Source organism: Cibotium barometz, chromosome 29 (assembly GCF_041138505.1).
Source record: "Cibotium barometz isolate CiBa-2024 chromosome 29, ASM4113850v1, whole genome shotgun sequence".
Classification (NCBI taxonomy): Eukaryota; Viridiplantae; Streptophyta; class Polypodiopsida; order Cyatheales; family Cibotiaceae; genus Cibotium; species Cibotium barometz.
The window spans coordinates 12,999,392-13,017,814 of record NC_141074.1 but is presented as its reverse complement, the minus strand read 5'-3'; the positions used below and the strand labels follow the sequence as shown (position 1 = coordinate 13,017,814).

Genomic DNA, 18,423 nt, shown 5'->3' with positions numbered 1-18,423 from the left:
GTAGAGTTTTAATAATAAAATTGATTAATAAGATTATTCTTAGAACTCGAATAGTTAAATAATAACCTGAAGATAGATCAACGGCTGTGCCTAGCCTAATTCAATTAGGTAAAAAAGCGTTGATTCCTTCAAGTTAAGTATGTTATAGTTTCCTTTCTATATGGTTTATTTAGATGAAGGTTAGATCAGTCTTGACTTCGTTAGAAAAATTCATTAAGAAATTCAAATTGGTGGAATTGTCCCCGCTTTCCGAGCATGGGAAATTTTCCTGGTTTCGGTTTTCGGAATGACCACTAGCTTAGTCTCGTGCCCGGACATTCGAGGGCGAGGCCCCGAGTGAGAAACCCCTGCCCCGCGCAAGAGGAAGCTACTTCCGCTACTACCATCCGAGAATTAAAGCGCAGAGGGGGCAGTGGGATCTCACAGAGTTGGTATCAGAGCGCTGTTGGTAAATTTACGTAACAACAACAGAAATTGCTTAAAAATTTTAAAGTAAATCTGGGAAATAATGTTTTCACTTGTTTATATTATGTTGAATGAACTCCAAAAATTGAAAACTCATAAATTGAATTGGAAATTTATTGATGGATACACCGAATCTATCTGGCATTCCTGAACTCTCGTAGAGTCAGGATATGATAGCCTTTGCATTCGACCACCTCATCAACTCTGCTACCACCCGACTAAGCAGAGTGAGACTTGCACGTCATTTTGAGAGTCTTTACTTTCCTGATCCTCTTGAGTGACGTCGGTATATGTGGTTCTGTGGAGGATGATGTATTAATGTCAGTACTAGTCACCGTCAGAGGCTCAGGAAAAATATTCCTTAGCATGATTATGATAAGGCTAGGACTTGTTCAGCATGTACAACTCTTTGATCATTCACCCAAGAACTTCAGAACTTCATGCCAAGTTTTTAGACTTCTTAGCCGCTTTATCCCTAGAGATATAATTACAACACCTCTTTCTGTAATGAATCGTGTGTACCATGGTATGTCTCCTTTGCAGTTTCGCTTCTTTATGCAAATACGATTGAGGCAGGGATTTTTGGGAGCCGTGATGCTCTATGTATATATCAAAAACTTTTGATAATAAATGATGTTTTGTAAAAAAATTCCAAATTGTTTTTCATGATTGTGAATATGGTTAATCTTGTTTCATGAAGTATGATGAAATAATTATCTGTTTAAAGAATAAATTATAAAAATTAAATAATCATAAATCTGTTGTCAAAGTTAAGTTGACCAAAATCTTGTTTTGTTAGAATCATGAGGCGTGCAGCCCATGCAAGGCAACCGGGTCCTCTAAGCGATGAACGAAGAGTTAGATCCGGATGTTTGAAAAACCCTGCACAGATCCCAACCTAGTCCCTTCAAGGGTGAAGGGGAGCAGCTAGGTGAAGTAGTGGAAAAGTGGATTGAGGCAATGGAGGAATACTTTGATGTAACTGGCTACAATGAGAGAAGCAAGATGGCTCTCGCCAGGTTAAAGATTGTTTGGAAATGGCCAGGGTCGCTTGGAGGAATCACTGCAAGACTAACCGTCTTGACCGAGATACCCAGACCTGGACCGATCTTAAAGCTTACCTCAGAAAGAGGTTTTGTCCTTCGGACTTCCTTTTGAAACAAAAATGAATGAATTCTTGGAATTAAAGCAGGACAGCCGGACAATTGAAGAGTACCATCAAGCTTTTGCCCTTCTCCTTAAATATTCTCCTCAATTGGATGAAGAGCAGCTAATGGCCAGATTCATTCGAGGAATGAATGAGCCACTAGACACCTTAGTGAAGAATGCCAAACCTGTCTCAATGGCCGAAGCAGTAAGAATGGCAAAGGACTTTGCTAAAGCCTTTGTTGTTAAGGTCCCACCAAAGCCTGCACCCTCTAACTTTAAAAGATTCCAAACCCCGAGAAGTACTTCAAACTTTCCTCCCCCAAAGAGACAGCAAGGCCCAATTCAAAATCAGGATGCAGGAAGATTCAGAAGTGAAGGAAGACCCTTCCCCCGGAACACTTTCTCAAGAGCCCCACCTATTTCAAGGATTCAAAGGGATGAGCTCAGAAGTGAGAACCGGTGTTTTGGTCACCAACTGAAAGACTGCCCGACTCCTGCCATGTCAAGGGGACAGGGAAGTCAAGGACCGAGAGTGCAAAGACCAACCCCTTCCTATCAGTCAAATCAAGGTCCATCTTGCCCATAGTGTGGATAGGAAAGAACTATCAAAGTCAAGGGTGCATCGTCGTGCCCATGCAATCTTCTATTCCTATTTCAAAGACCTTACGCCTTCATCACAGGAATGCATACTTGATGCTTTGATCGATCTGCCTAACATGGTCAACTGCTGCAGGGTACTTTTTGACATTGGAGGTCGAAGAGAGAGGAGAGCTGGCATGGCAGTGCTACAAAGTGTTTGACGTTCCTACACAGTTAACAAGAAGAGGAACTATTGGCTGCTCGATGGGCTATTGTGGGGCAGCCATAAGTAGCTCCCAAATGAAGGGTAAGGTGAGTGCCACATCTCTTATCCTTTCCATAGCACCACACGCACTTAGAGTTGGGTCTATTAGTAGACAGCAAAGTTTAGATGCCAATGAGGTTGGTGCTTTGTAGGCGAGTAGTGGTCATGTAGCTAGGCATGATTGCCTACTAGATGAAACCACTAGAGCCTTGATAGATAGTTTTTGGGGAGAGGAGAATTGTCGTGCCTTGCTAGTTTATAAGAAAGCTTTGCAAGAGAGTGACAAGACGAGTGTTCATTGAGCACGGTGCTTGCTTTCTTGAAATGACCCAAACAGAGTTGTACTCTCAGTTTGTGGCATCGTATCCAGAGCTTAAAATTGGACAAAGGTCATTTGAGGGGTGTAAGCCTTGGTTTGTGAGGTACTCACGTCAGCATAACACATGTTATTGTTGCTATCATGTTGAGTTCAAACTTTTTTATGATGTGTTTCGTTCTCTGAGTGGGCCTAGAGAGTTGCCTCGTAGTCCTCATAATTTCATCCACTCTCTTTTGTAGAAATTTATAACTTAGGACCTTAATTATAACTCTTTTACGTAGAAGAGAAACCTACTTGCTGGATGTCAAACCCTCTTGCATGCCATGTCTCTGCGGAGTAGCTACCTCTGCCATCCGCAATGCAGCTCTAAGGCGGTCAATCTCTGCTCTCACCTCTACCAACTCCTGAGTGAGTTTCTCAGTGGTAGGTGTGGGACCATACGTGACACAATTAACCATGTTTCTCATGTAAAAATATAGAAAAGTACATATAAACATGTAAATAAATGACTAAAAAAACTTAAGACGTAATAAATGTGTAAATACCTCGACATCTATCATTGATATTGATCGTGAGAACAAGCACACCACGTGCTGGATGCTCTGCATGTGGTACTCTGTACATCGATGCCAACCTGGGTGCCAAGAGCCTCAATTGTCCGACATAGGCACAAACGCTAGAATTGTAGGAGCTACATGAAGAGGTGGTGGAGGCGGCCTACCCTGGTCCTAGAGACGGCCTTGGCCAGCACCACGGCGAGCACCACCACCAGGTCGATGGCTAGTGTAATGCACCTCCTCCTCTAAGACAAACTCCACATATAATTGCTTTGCAAAGTATATGGGAATCTGGGCGATTGTTTGGCATCTTCCCATATGCGGAAACATATCGACTATAGATATGTGCCAGCATACAAGGATGCGAACACTCGCCCTTCAGGCCTCATCCCACGGCTATCGAGGAAAAGATCTAAGTAGGCTCCATCCCTAATCGGACCAACGATATGTCAGGCCATGTGACACAGGAGCAGTGCGATGGTGGGCTATCCACTCATCTACATAAACAATATCGCGAAGGTGCGAAGGGATGATAGCATCGCCTCCAAGTTTGCCATGATATGTAATGGAGATGGTGTCTCTCTAGTACTCCTAGGGATAGCCGCTAACTCGCGGTCTATCTTTGTGTGACGAGATGAGGCCCACAATAGACGAGCGGCTCTCCTCGTGGCCCTCCTCGCGTGAATCCATGCTAAAACCTAAGCCTAACACAAACGGGCAATGTGTAAGGTCCAATGTGAAAGATCCAATGTGAAAGTGCTAAGTAGCGCTATAAAACAATGCTAATGGACCCACTAATGCTAACCCAAATCAAGAGAGCAAGGAGAGTGAAAATGACTTGTGAATGAGGCAAATTTTTTTTTCTGGTTTTATAACCTTGAACGAGGTTCGGTGGTATCATGCACTTTAGGGTTTGCAAGATGTACGCTCCGGATTTTAGGGTTAGTGAGACAAACGGCCAAGATACGCACTTAATTTTAGGGTTGGTGAAGGATCGATGGCGCCACAAATTTGGAAGTGCTAGCAGCGGAAGTAGCACTTCTTACATGCGGCATGGTCCCTCACTCAGGGCCTCGCCCACCATAGATATCCGAAAAAGAGACTAATCCCTCGGTTCTTCCAAAACCGAACCCGCAGAAAGCACGGGCAATTCCTCCAAGATATTTTTACTCTAACATAGTCAAGAGCCTTAACTAACTGAACTGATCCGACCGAACCCATAAGTCCCATGGTCAAATCAAGGAAAAGACTTGCACTTGGATCATAGAGAGACCAACGCTTTTTTTCTCATTGAGAGGCACAGCCGTTGATTCTTTTCCATAGAACAATTTCTATCCGAGATTTACTTCATCTATCGTACTATAACAGAATTGAGTCTCATTTTAGGGATCCATTAGTCAAGCCTAACCCCATCCAGTCCCATGGGTTAGCCAATCGCCCAACCACTATAGTGATGGGATCCAATTAGGAATTTGGTTAGGTTTTGTCTCGGGTACCACCAGAGGGAAAAGAGTTCCCAGGCCCCCTAGTCGGCGTTTCATGCAAACTTCAAGATAGTCACACCACTTACACACCCAATATGAAATTGCCTATTTCACAGATTCAGCTGACTTAAAACAATCCTTAATGAAACCATAGTATCACTGATCATAATCCTCCAAAATATCCGGTTGAATTCTTATTTCCAATCATTCCTTCATCGGTGTACCTATGGCATCATTGGTAACTAGAACGCTCACTACCTGTCCACTCAGGGGCCTTTTCGATAGTTCCTAGCTCTCATAGTACCCGAAAATATATTTACTTATAAGAATCCAGATGGACTCTCCGTTGAAGATCAGCAAGATCAACCAACAGATCCATATAAAAGAGCCATGGACTCATCCGTTGAGGACCAGCAAGGTCAATCAACCAGATCCATGCCCGAATTCAAAAAACAACTCTTACTCCTTGTTCCAATATCTTCCTCAACGCACGTATGGGTATCTTCGGGCGACTCAGAGCACCGTATGGTCAGCACCCTCTAGGATCCTTCGCAAGTCACCTAGCGCTTCACTCATAGGCCGCTTCCTTGGTCCCTCATCCACGTTATCGAAAGCTCACCATTAAAATCGAGCCAAGGCTGGTCAAGACCTCGGCCGACCTTGCTATGAGAGACGTCCTCTGTTGACTCTCCGTCAGCTGTTGTAACTTTATCAGTTAGGTCTCCGTGACCTCATTCACAAAGATGGTCAAAATGCTTCCCCAGTATTATTGACATAAAACAGTCATTTAAAAACAGGTCATAAATACAGTTCCTATAATGAACTCTCGTCTTTTCACATTGTTCCTATAATGAACTCTTGTCTTTTCACATTGTTCCACATCAGTCCACATTATTTAATCCACGTCCAACTCATATGTATTCCCATTCTCATCCAATCACATCATTTTTCATCTCATCACATCTTTCCTCATTTATCCTCATCACATCTCATCCACTCGCATCTACCCATATCCACATCTCGTCACATCACATTCATTCACATCTCATCTATTCATATCTACCCTGATCCACATCACATCACATCACATCTATTTCACATCAAATCTCATCCATTCACACCAAATCTCATCCATTCACATCTATCCCGATTCAGATCACATCACATCACATCCATTCACATCACATCTCATCCATTCATATCTATCCCATTCACATCACATCTCATTCATTCACATTACATATCGTCCATTCACATTCATCACATTCATTGTATCCCCATTCCATCACATACATTCTATTACATCACATCTACATCATATCTCATTCATACATATCCCATCTCATTCTTCATACACAATTCACATGTACGACTATCCACATCTATCCATGCATTCACATCTATCACTTCACATCCATATATATTCACATCACATCACATCTCTTTACATGATATCACATCTCATCCACATCCACATCCACATCTACATTCAGATCCACATCTCTTTACATTACACCACATTCTTTCACATACACATCCACATTCATTCTTTCACATACACATCCACATCCATTCTTTCTCATACACATCCACATCCATTTACATCACATTATTTCACATACACATCCACATCCATTTACATCCCATCTCATCCTTTCACATACACATCCACATCCATTTACATCCCATCTCATCCTTTCACATATCCTCTCATCTCATTCTCATCTCATCATTCACATCCACATCCATTTACTTCACATCTCATCCACATTCATTTTCATTACACCACATCGTATCACATCCCATTTACATCTTATCACCATTCACATCCTATCACCATTTAGTAGCTTTTTCTACTTCGATACCGATAATGGGACTTTTTCTAAAGTTTTACCAATTGCTTGGCCTAGATAAAGGTTCTTTTTCTCGATGACTATTTCCATATTCTTTCTCAAATTTTCAACTAAATTATATTCAATATTCCTCTTTTGAACAAAAGAATTCAAGGGATTTACAAAAATCAATTCTACCCATATTTCTACTTTTGATAAATATTCATAAATTGAATTATACTAAAAATTTCTCTTTTTCCCATTTAATTTCTTGTATCTCAATTATCATAGGAATTCCTCTTTTTTACATTTAATTACTTGAAATCTAAATTTCATGGGAATTCTTCTTTTATCATCAAATAAATTTATCTAAAATTTCTCTTTTCTTTAATAAAAATATTCAATATTCCAATTATACCAAGAATTCTTCTTTTTTCCATTTAAATGATTGAATTCCAAATATGCTGGGAATTCCTCTTTCATCATTTAAATTTATACATGCATAAAATAATTTTAACTAAAATTTCTCTTAAAAATTACATAAAAATATCCATTAATTCCATTATGCTAGAAATTCCACTTTTCTCTTTTAAATGATTGAATTCCAAATATGATGGGAATTCCTCTTTCATCATTTAAATTTACTTATGCATAAAAATTAAATTTAACTAAATTTTATCTTAAAAATTAAATAAAAATCTCCATTAATTCCATTATACTAGAAATTCCACTTTTCTCATTTAAATGATTGAATTCCAAATACGGTGGAAATTCTTCTTTCATCATTTAAATTAATTTATGCATAAAACTAAGTTTAACTAAAACTCTTCTTTAATAAAATATCCATTATTTTGGTATTCCAATTTTTCTCTTTCTCCATTGGAATACATGGACTTCCATTATCATGGGAATTTCACTTTTATCATAAAAAATAAAATACTAGAAATTTCTCTTTTTCCTTAATTAACTATTTATGCATAAGCATTAAAAATCAAATTTTCCATGGTTATGATGAGAATTATTCAATTAACCTAGGATGACTAATCCTAGAATATGGTAGGAAGTCCTCTTTTCATATTATGTATGAAAATGATTTATGTGTTAATTTTCCAAAAATTTTGCCATATCTCTGCTGCTATTACTGATAATTCTCAATAATTTTGAAAAGCATATGGTTTAGTAATACAATATGATAGAATAACTATCATTTGGATCAATATCCAATTATGGCCTTGATTCCTAAGTTTATCATAATTTAAGTAATATAAAAGCATTAAAAACCACTTCTTTGGCTTCTAATTTGACAAGCATAGAGTTTACTTTTAGAATTAAGAATTGCTCCATGAGAAGCATCATTTGAATATAGAATTGGTCATAGGAATGACCATTCTTTGGGGGAGAGAGAGATATGCTTTAAAAATTTATTCTAATTTAAGTATAAATGTAAACCTTATGTGTTTAATCACTAAAATTCATTAGAGAGCTTCATTTGCATTGAAGAATCATTCAATTGAATACTTCTCAAGCTTGAGAGGGGTTGAGAAGTGAAAACAATTTAGAGATTAAGAAAAAAAATCATAAAGTCACACTTTACCTCCTATTTTGCTTGATTCTTTAGTCTTAGGAGAGGCCCCCAACCAATCAATTGGTTTAGTATGTTGAAGAAGACTCCAAGAAGGTTGAAGAGAGAGAGAGAGAAGCTCCAATCTCTCCAAATTGTAGAGGATTTTTAGAGGATAATAGAAATATGCTTATTTTAGAGTAATACTGGCATGGTCTAGTTCACAGATGATAATAAAAAGAATGAGGGTCTATTTATAGGTGAGGGAGGCCACTAACTGAGTCCAACTAAGTTCTAAAATTTTCCAGCTTCAGTTTGGACAAGATTTGGATCAGTTTGGCTCCCTTTTTTATTTGGTTTGATCCAGGAGAGAGAAGAGGTAAAAATATCTTAATATTTTTGAGTTTAAAACTCCTTCACATGTGTGAAATAGGTGCCTCCTTGAAGGCTCACCCTTTCCTTACCAAGGTGTCAAAATGGTATGATTACTTCAAAATATCTTATTGTTTTAGTAATATTTCATCATTTTTAACTAATAAATCTTGTACTCAGTCAACTCTTCATCTTATGTGGGCATTTACTCATTTTTTGGTATTTTCTTTTATTCATTGGATTTATCTCATCCTAACACTTGGATTAATCTTATTGGTCCATAGGAACCTTAATTGGACCATAATCTAAAAATTTCAAAAAATCTTGACCCTTTGGCTAAGGTCTTTTAAATCATTTTTAATTAATTCCAATTGCACCTTGAAAATTTTATTTTGATTTTCTGTTTCAGGGAAACATATTTTTGATATTTGTAGAACTTATATATCTAAAAATATCTCAATATTGAATTACCACTCTCTAGAAATTTTCATCTCACTAGGTAAAAACAAGGAAAAATAATATTTTCTTGTATTCAAAAATAGGGAATGATTACAGGGGATTGAAGTAGAGACTTATTCATTATTCAGGCTAAGGAGGAATCTTACAGATTTAAATTCAGTATCTCATTCGAGGTACATGGAAGGCTTAGATTTTAAGTCATAACCACGATCGAGGTATGTTTGACGGTCGAGATTCATTTGATACCCCGATTGAGATATTTAAACGGCTGGGATCGCATTTTCGAATGTGCGCGATTGGACGGGTCGGATTTTGTAGATGTACCTCGACGTTTTGAAACGGTCTTGATTTCATCTCTATACCTTGAACGAGATATGTGGACGGATGAGATTGCATCTCTATACCTCGAATGAGAAATTTCAATCGTCGAGATTATATTTCAATATCTCGTTCGAGATATGTGGACGATGGAGATGGGCTGATTAAATATGCTGAATGTACATTTGAGCGGGATGTCAAGGGAGATCCACCATGGCATTGATGTGGATCCGAGTGGCATGAATATCTCGATCGAGATAGTGTGGTGGCGGTGACCTGTACTGGTGACTTGAAACCCAGACTTGCTAGCGTGGCATTAGTTGGTATCTCGTTCGAGATATGTCGCTTTAGGCTTGGGAGACAGGTGTCGTGTTTTAATTGATGGCAATATCACGATTGAGGTACTCCATCCGAGATGCGTCGATGTCCCAATTTTAGAGAGAGTGAACAAAAGTGAGTACCCTCATCTTGCAGCCACCCACATACTTTATGTATACCATCAGCCTTAAACTTTGGTAAACATGTAATAATATTTTAAGCCTAGATAGACTTTAGCCATTGTATATTTGCATGATCTATGCTCTTATGCCATATGTCAGTATCTATAATGACACATGTCCCGTGCGTAAACATGGCTACCTTCACCTCAGGCATGTTTACAACCAAAGAAAACATCTTGCCATTTTTGTTACCCTTTACCACCAAGGAGTACTCATTTTTCAAGTCTTCTAAAAAACACCCTTGAGGATTGAACCTCACTTGTACACCCTGATTAACCATATATCAAATAGAAACCAAGTTTTCATAATATTAGTAACATGAAGGAAATCTCCCAAGTACTTCCTTTTTCCATCCTTTGTAGACAATGGCACTTTACTAATATGTGCAATGGAGTACGCACTATTATCACATGTTTCCACATACCCTAGTTTTTTCATTTTTTGCACATAGCTCTAAACCACTCACCATGACTATTCATTTGGTTAGAGGTACCAAAATCTGCATACAAATGTCTCTTGATCTTGATACATCTTGTATCATGGAACTGAGCATGTGCTCTGCATCACTTCTCTCATCACCCTATTTACTTGATGATGCATAGTTGCCATGCTACAACTTTCCACTTTTAATATCATTTTCTTTTTTATAACAGTCCTTTACAATGTGCCCTAGTTTTCCATAGTGATAACACTCCCTACTATTTACATTTTGATTTCTTTGCAACCACCTCAGCCTCTTTGGATCCTCTTTACCTTTAGAGTGGCCTCTAGATTTATGTTGTGATGACCATGGTTTTATTTTTAAAATGGCCTACACCTCGGTCTCTAGATGATAATCTATCTCTACCTCTACTTGTAGTTGAGTAGAAGGCCTACTCATATAAATTTCCAATGGATCAAACTCTCTCAATATTTATCTCATCATGCTAAGAAGATGAATTTCCAATAGATGAGACTCTCCCAATATTCATCTCCTCATTGCAGAAGACTGAGGAAGTGAATTTTTTTGTGGATGAACCTCTCCCAATATTCATCTCCTCACAGGCTGAGGAGAGCCAAAAATCTAGAAAGTTCTCTCATACTCTAATCAAGGTTTGAAACTGATTATATTCCTTGCCAAGACCATTCGAGGTCATACACACCATCAATGGTGATCAAATAGAAGCAAGGGCATCTGTAAGCCTATTAACCTTCACCGAGTAATCATTTATACTCAGCTTCCCTCTAGTCACATCATGCAGCTCCTGCTTTAGTTGCATCTTTTGAGCTTGAGTGTAAATATTGAGTGTAAATATTGTATAACTTCACCAAGGTGTCCAAAGACATTTATGCATCCACTATATGCACAATCATAGAGTCTCTCACAATGTACAACACCTTTTTGGCTCTTTCATGCCATGCTTTATATACCTGCACTTGCTGTGAGGGGTGAGATTTTCTTTAGCAATCTATACCTCTTTTTCATCACCTATAATGAATTCCCAATATCCTTTTCTCATAAGAAAATTGGTTATCCTGAGCTTCCATGTTTGGAAGTTATTCTTATCCAGCTTCTCCCTCATAATCTAGGATAGGTTGTAACTTACCAAATAGTGAACTTCCATGCTTGGAATATATCATGATCAAGCTTCTCGCTCATAATCAATCATCCTCAACTTCCATGCTTGAAAGTTATTCTTGTCCATCTTCTTACACATAATCTAGATTAGACTGTTAGACATGATTACCTATAGTAACTTACCAAATAGTGCTTGAAAATACTTATGTACTTATAAATAGACTTTGTAATTTTCAACACAATGGTACCGTACACTGTTATACTATAACTATATATGGAATGGTTACACAAACATATATGGAACTATTATACTATAAGTATTACACACATGTACGTCCACCAATAACTTGCAAATCATATTCTTTACATTGTCCAACAACCAAATTTATGTCACGACTTTGCTTCGACCAAAAATTGGGAGCACTTACACAAACATACATCTATTAATAACTTGCAAATAATATTCTTTACACACACTGTCCAACAACCAAATTTATGTCGCAACTTTGCTTTGACCAGAAATAAGGCATACACAGTCAAAATTGGCACTTTCATAGAGTGCCCATGAAAAGCTTATAGAGCCAATATAGGGCCCAAAGCGTGTAAAATCTAAGTTAACATAGTTAACCGTACACAATAGGGTCTTCTTCCTTCACTAAGGAGGATGCCTCCATATGAGACAATGACTTTCTTATTTCCCTTTAACTCTCATAGCTACCCAATTGTGTTGCTCCAAAATGAAAGAGGGAAAGAGATGGAATCACCCTTACCTGTGTATCCCTTCCTTCTTGCCTCTTAAGCTTTTCACATGAAGTGACACTTTGATACCATAAGAAGAACTCAGGGGGAAGATGACATTTAGGCCTCGATAAGTAAAAACACACACATAAGAGTAGACAAGGACACAAGAGACATGGATGGTTGAATTTTCTTCTATTCTCTTCTCTTATGTACAACCACAACATAAAGAGATAAGAGTATATACTATAAGGGAAAGTACTCTCCTACTATAGCATAAAAAGGTTGGTCCATTAGTGTGAACTTGACTACACGAGATGGCCCTATAACTATGCCATAAATCTAGTACACCAAAGTGGCTATCACACAACCTCTAAACCACCTGGTGGTATATCACTCATAGTCTAACCAACCATGCTAGTGATGTAAATGCAAAAGCTATCACCTAGACAAGTCGTCAATTTTCCATAGCACTAGCTAAGCTCGGCATCTCAACAATATGCTCATGCAATTTTGGATGAAATAATCTCACACGAGTTGTCTAGTGAGCTTGGCTCCCACGATTTTTAACTTCTTGGTGGAAAGTGGTGCCTCATACCTATGATAGGGTTGGTGAGCAAGTATTAAAAGAAGTAATTAGGCCTTCTGTGATCATAATTAGAAAGGACAAGAATTTTCCTTGTAAATTGATATTGGTAGAGATTTTTTGACGAAAAAATATTTTGGACATGGGGTGAAACCTTACAAGTCTTTAAGGCACTGTAACTGCTTAGCAATATTAGGTGCAATTACCACTATGCTCACGTCGCGTCCTACACCAACATCACATCATTTTTGGTTAGGCTCACATCATGATTATGTAGGCTCATGCCATGTCCACTACAAGTTCATGTCATGTCCTTGTAGGCTCGCATCACTTATATCTGTTTTTTGTAGGAATGTGGACTCATAGATGACTGACCAAAGAGCTAATGTGCATTTTTTCTTCTTGTTTCATTTGGGGGCATTTAATTTTCCTAATCCCAATGAAGGGGTTCATTCAAGTTATTTCTTTTGTTGATTTTATATGCTCTATTGTACCAAATGCATGCAATAAGAAAAAACACAAGATCCCCAATCTAATCCACAAGATCTGAGCTCCAAGCCAATGTTTTCAAAATGGATCTCACCCCTAATTACTAAGGCTAAGCAAAAAAATGTTTTTGAAGTGGATCTCACTCCTCATTACTAAGACTACGCAAAAAAATCAAGCCTTTTAGGACTAAACCTCATGCGAATGGTAAGGAAATCAAGTTTTTCCCCTTCCAAATGTGAAAATTAAATGTTTTAATCCTATTGTAAACAAGATTTAAAACAACACAATAAACATATCCGAGGCTCCAAAAATTAGGTTTTCCCCTTCCAAATGCGAAAATTAAATGTCCTAATGTAGACAAGATTTAAAACAACACAATAAACACATCCGCCGAGGCTCCAAAACCATATGCCTTTCAGAGCGTGACCTCTTAATCAATATCATGCATGACATTGGGTAATACTAATAGCTTAGAATGGGAGCTAAGTCCTTAGGCTACTCCCTACGGGTAGTGCCAAATATGTTCAATTAAAATCCTACCTAACCTTGACGAAACATGTGTTGTTTACGAGATTTTCCTTAGAGCTACAAATTTTTGGTTATGAGTGTGCTAGCCCTTTGCCATCTAGATCCTCACTCCGTTGTCACACCAGATGTGGAGGAAGATCTCGAACCACCTAGATGGAGGTAAGAAGAAGATCCCTGCACTATGGATCAATCTCCTAGGAGGTGGTGGAGAGGGGAAGGTCATGAGAGGTAGATCCTACAAAAGTTCTTACCCAAGCATGTAGCCATCTAGCTATGTAAGAGTTCAACAAAACACAAGTGGGAGAGCAAGGAGAAGAGGGAGTGCTCACAAATGTAGGTTTTAAGTATTACAAGGGGAATGATTATGTATTTCTTAATGTCAAAATTACCTTATATATAAATGGCTAGTCTTCACACCTGGTTGGCTATTATAACTTGAAAATAGTCCATATACACAAAGTCATGGACTTTCCATATGGTGTTACACACAGTGTAAGGCCACTTCATATATTCTAGTGCCATCTTACAAAAGATAGGTTCCAGATCCAAAAATGTAAGATGGCAAAGTGATGGCAAGGCGCCTTACTAGGATATGTGAGGCCATGTTAATAAAATCATGCCACATCACCTTTGTTAATGTGGAGTAGGTGAAGGTAATTCACCACAAAGTAGAAGAAATAAATGTTCATAGTAATGATTGAGTTGAGTCAGAATTCCAAAAGGGTACTTAATAACTAAACCAAAAATTTTTATTAGATAATTATTAAAGAAGTAGATGAAGGTAATTCAAAATAAAGTCATGAGTGTAAACGGGTGAAAACTTAACATTAGGGTTTCAAGTGTACCACAGTTTTGTCATACGAAAAACTTTCTCTAGACATTGACTTGCTCTGTAGTTATAAGCGAAGGTAACCAAAGAATGCAGTTTACTATGGAGAAGCTAAGGATTTAAACTTGTGTGTGTAATTAAGCTACTAGATTATATAATCTTCATTCTCATATAGAAAAAAATTGACACTAAAGAAATGCTAGATAATTTTGCATTAATTAGAACAATTCATCACAAAAGTGGGATTCTGGCATGAATTTTTCAATTAAGTTGGATCATTATTGATACTACTCAAATTAAACCAAGTCATGAAACCTTTTAGCTAGCAAGCTCATGCCCAAGAGAGTCTCACACCCATTTCCCAAGAAATATTATGTCTACGTGAATAAACGCATAATGGTTACGGATTCATGGCTTTGTATGTGCACTTTTTTTACGCAGCTTCAATTGTTTGTACATATTCATGTCAAGAACCTTCTGGCTTTCTAGCAAGGAACCATAGTGCTAACGGTTAGACCACATTTTCTATGCAGCTTCAATTTTTTGATACTTTTTCATGTCAATAACCTTCTTGCTTCTAGCAAGGAACCATAGTGCTAGTGGTTAGACTACTTCTCTTGGATCATGGAAGTCCCTATAAGAGAGGCTAAATAGCCAAGAGGTCCGTTAATCCCTCTTGTTTTAAGCCCTTTCTCTACTCTCCAATCAACTAAGTAATCCTTTCAAAAGGCAATAGTTAAGCTAGAAAGCTTGAACCACTTTCTTCTCCAATCATGCTCAATCACACTCTTAACTCAAGCATGCAAGCCCACTCCATCCATACACACAAGCATGTATCCTCTACAATCAAGTAAGCATACAAATGGTCTTTGCATGGCCACCCAACTTAAGTAGGTGCCTATTGCCTATCTCTACCCATATATATAAGGCTTGAGGCTAGATTTTGATATATCACTAGTCCATGCCCGTATATATGAATAAATCTTAGGCTAGATGCGAGAATTTTGGACGTACAAAAAAGAGTTATAACCTAAATTCTAGGCTAGAGGTAGGGATTTCGAATGTACAAAAAAGAGTTCACCCCCTCCCTCCCCCCTCCTGCCTAAAGGTACTTCTGTCCTTGGACGTTGTGAATGATGGAGAGGATCTTCAATTTAACTTTGCGAGCATATGGAAGCGTTGCACTACCTTTACTCCAATGCACTACCTTTAGACATTGGAGTAGCTTCCCATTTTTATGGGATACATCAAATAAGAGAACCATGCCACATGAATTTATTTTTTAAACTTATTCCTCATACAAATGTATTTTATAATGATTGACAAAATATAGCAAAGAAAATGATAACTAGATTTGCAATGTAATAATCCACCTTGTATAGCACTATGGACGTATAGGTTTGCAATATAATAATCCACCTTGTTTAGCACTACAAGAACCTGGGTCACCCTTCAAAGTTAAGATTATGCCCATTTTTCACTATTTACCACAAGCAAGGGTGAATTTTGAAGGGGATGGGAAACCCCTCAAAATGAAGGGTTATGCCCATTTTTTCACTATTTACCACAAGCCAAGAAAGGGTTATGCCCATTTTTTCACTATTTACCACAAGCAAGGATGAATTTTGATGGGATGGTTCAGCCTTCAAAATGAAGGGTTATGACCATTTTTTTCACTATTAACCTTTTTTTTGAAGGGGTCACTCTAGATAAATGGCTATATAATAGGCATGACGCCAACCTTGGCCACGAACGCACACGCCAATGTCTTTCTCATACCCCCAAACTTGTATAATTCTTCATCAAAATGATTTACGACGAGAAACTTAGGTGCCCAATCAAGATACAGCCTTAAGGTGATGAAATCCCATGCAAGAGGTGTTGGGTTCAAAACCTACTAGCTATTTTACTGCGGCATAGAAGCACACACGCACACGAGCACAAAAAGAAGAAGAAAGAAACTCCTTTACCCATATTGAACGGGAGAACGCAACACTAGCTACAAAAAATTGTTTCAAAAGCCCTAGGCTTGAAATGGTAACGCATTTTGTCTACGTTTTCTTCAAGGAACTTGTGCAGAAATCTGCGGTGCGAGATGGTCCCTCGCCAAAGATTTGGAAATGCCGTAGCTTGCCAGAAGACTCGATGAGGTTGTTGGGACAGAGGAACTCAGTGCTGAATGCCTTCTCCACAGGCCGATCCACATCGTGCAGGAGAATATCCGTGCTTTGCTTGCTCTTCCCCGCCATAGCCATCACAGCGGAGCTATAGATTACACTCATCCTACCAGGAGCCTCCGGGAAATAACCCCTGGGGGCATCAATCATGATCACATCCCATTTGATGCCATAGATCTGCGGAGGTAGGGTTTTGATCGCAAGCTTGCAATCAGATTGTAGCACATCCTTCTGTGGCGAGCAAATTTCTCTGTGTTTTCTTGCATAGGCAAGGAGATTGTCTGCTTCTGACAGCATTGTGGTGTAGTTGACGACGTAGGACTCCAGAGATGGATGAGCTTGGGCCATCTGTGCGATCCAGTTAGGGTCTTCTTCAAGAAAGACTGTGCGGCCGCCATAGTTCAGAGCTTGCCAGAGGGGGCTGTCGAAGCCGAGGCCGAAAACCAGAAAATTGCAGGGGCCTCTCCTGCCGAGGATGTTGGCTGTGACCATGATTTCCTCTCGGGTCTGCTGCGGGATGGTGCTGGTGGTGGCGTAGTGGACCAGGGCTATCATGAGAGGGTAAGGAAGAGCTCTGCCTTCTCCCCTGCTAGGGTTTTGTGTAACCTTTCTTGCATCGCCGTAAGAAGACGCCCTTGCCAACATGGAGATGTCGATGCCAGCAAAGCCGAGGATGGCGATGAATAGCAGGATGAACAGAGGCCAGAACCTGCCGATGTGCTCCATGGCGCGACGGATGGGGGAGAAACGCATCGCTATTTTGCCGAGCTTTGCTGTGGCGTCTGAGAAATCGCAGCGCAGAACAATATTCAAGGTTCCATTGCAGGGGCTTGAAGAAAACTTGGCATTGCGGCCACTGCTGAGCGAGTTAGAGAAAAAAGCAGGCTGTCTCAAAGGCAAGGAAAACCTCCTGAGGAGCACCTGAAGGTTGGGCTGTGGCAATGGAGAAGGTCTCTTTAGCCATGGCTATGGCATATAATAATAGGAAGACGACGACGGTAAAGACGGTTGAGCATCGTTGCATGGCTATGGCGATTGTTTCTAGAATATAATCAGGAGTAGGAAGAGCATCATTTTACATAGTCATAGCTCTGCTATATATAGGTAGTGTACTATACACTAGCTCTACTATTTTGTATACGCTAGCTCTCCTATATGTAGATGGTATACTATTTTTTGTTCGGCTATATATATTATATATATTGCAGTTATTTTTAATGCATCGCGTCCATAAAAGAGTCTATAAAAGGCATGGTGCATTTAAGATGGCATCAACGGTGTGAAGTCGGGTGCACGAAACGAAATACAGGTAGTTGTCCGATTTTCGTGGGGTGAACTCGAGCGGGCAAGGGTTGGGTTATAAGTAGGTCATGTGCCCATGGACCTGTGAAACGTGTGTGGTGTAGCAATAGAGCATTTGCGTGGCTAGCGGGGGGCGTGGGTTCGAAACTCGGCCTGGCGTTGGAACTCGGGCATGTTGCGGTAAACCCGGGCCGCTTTAAATCTCGGTAGTTATTAATAATGCCTCGGGATGTCCGCCCGACTTTTGCGCCGTCAATGCCATACTCCTCGCTTCTTAAATGCACCGTGGCTTTTTTAGTCAAGGTGGACAGAGCAACCTAGCCGCCCTCAACTTCACACACGAGGTTGATTGACGT

At 39.2% G+C, this 18,423-nt stretch overlaps 1 pseudogene; it reads right to left on the bottom strand.

The window, feature by feature from the left end:
* Positions 1-16,557: 16,557 nt before the first annotated feature.
* On the bottom strand, positions 16,558-17,944 carry LOC147621864 (glucuronoxylan 4-O-methyltransferase 1 pseudogene; annotated as a pseudogene).
* Positions 17,945-18,423: the final 479 nt, after the last annotated feature.